The sequence below is a fragment of the Haplochromis burtoni genome, unplaced genomic scaffold (genome assembly GCF_018398535.1).
Source record: "Haplochromis burtoni strain Fernald_Lab_line unplaced genomic scaffold, NCSU_Asbu1 Contig_740, whole genome shotgun sequence".
Taxonomy (NCBI): Eukaryota; Metazoa; Chordata; class Actinopteri; order Cichliformes; family Cichlidae; genus Haplochromis; species Haplochromis burtoni.
In genome coordinates, this window is record NW_024583101.1 from 17,143 (window position 1) to 18,711 (window position 1,569).

The 1,569-nt window shown below is 33.1% G+C and overlaps 1 long non-coding RNA gene across 1 annotated transcript in view; it reads right to left on the minus strand.

Moving 5' to 3' along the window:
• LOC106632489 overlaps positions 1 to 1,569 on the minus strand; it is a 3,447-nt gene continuing 1,878 nt past the window's right edge. Inside the window, exon 5 of the long non-coding RNA XR_006053249.1 lies at positions 1 to 1,322. This is a non-coding gene — a long non-coding RNA (uncharacterized LOC106632489). The remainder of the gene's footprint in view (positions 1,323 to 1,569) is intronic.

A 1,569-nucleotide genomic window follows, 5' to 3' on the forward strand; every position in this document is an offset into this window, starting at 1 on the left:
CTTCAAATATACGATGCTTTACATCCATTATTATTAGCAGTAAACGCCCACACAATGGAAGACATTTCAGGATTACAAGATGAATTTGAGTCTTACAGCAAATATTTCACTGATTCATCCACAGACAGTTTCATTATGTGGACTGAACCTTTTACTGTAACGTTCACACTTAAAATCTAGAATATAATTAAAGCATCTTATCCAGTAAAGTAATCCTAGCTCGTGCTGAATAAAAGCAGAAATTATCTTGGAAACAGAACTTTTCAAATTAAGAGCTTACATGTAAATGCAAGAAAATACTGAAACATTACATTTTACAGATTTCTGCCCTAAATTTCCCACAGAAAAAGTTTCTATTTTCAAACAAAGTTTCACTGCAAATGAATATTTAAGGCACAATAAATGTATTTACACAGACAGACTTTAGTTTTTGTAATCATCTAGAAGTTCACTCAATTTGGCCGAAAACTCATAAAAGCCATAAGAAAAAAAAGGAGATAATCAGTTTATGCCACGCCCCCATTACAATGATCACACCAGAGTATCTAAAATCATTTAATTCTCATGAACATCTGAGGTCTCGCTGTTTGTAAAGGTCTGATTCATTAAGCCAACTCATAGTGAAAGGGTTAAAGCACCAACCTTCACATTACATTTATGCTTTGTTTAGTATGCAACCATTTTATTTTATGTATTCACTTTAAATATTATGATATTTTAATTATATTTCTCCTACATAAAAACATTATATGCATTAACAGACGTCACACTCTACAACATTTTCTTCCACCTGCCTGGAGATGTTTCCTGCAGAGGCAGCAGGCGTGACTGCTGAGCTCCGCCCACTTTATCAGATGCAGACTTTAGCGTCTGCTTCGTGTCCAATCTGTATGAAACTACAACAGGCTGAAGTTTGTGTCTTATTTTATTCTCACAGGTGCATAAACCAGTGACAATGTTTCAAATATCGACACAAACATGTTTTCAGATTTATGATTTACTCTAAAAGTTTCAAACTTAATTTTTTTCCTGTAGTTTCTTAAACTGGATCAAAACTGACTCATATAAATTTTGCTGTCGTGAAGGTTCAGATTGAGGAACATGAACACTTTTAAAACCCATTTCATGGAAAGCTAAAGAACCACATTATACCTCAGATTTTTAATCTGTAAAGTGCAAAATAAATTTATATATTTATCATTATTATTATTTTTAATTATTGTCGTCTGTATGCCAATAATCTAGTTCATGCGAGCCTTGAAACTTGATGTAGCCGAAGATTCAGGATGACTCCTGGGCCTGACCTTGTTTGTCAGAATCAGCTGCAGAGAGGAGCAACAGTATTATTTTACATGTAGAGTAACAGCAGGTTCTCAGTGAGGGACGCTCCAACTTAAACTCTCATGTGTAATCACACTGAACTTTTTTTTTTAACTTTAAATCAGTTAAATATAACAAAGACTTCAACAACAGAAACCTACTGATATGTATTAGAAAATGCAAAAGTCCAAAATAAAATAAATAAATAAAAAATGAAAAAGTCATCACATTCATTTGACCTCATCTCAC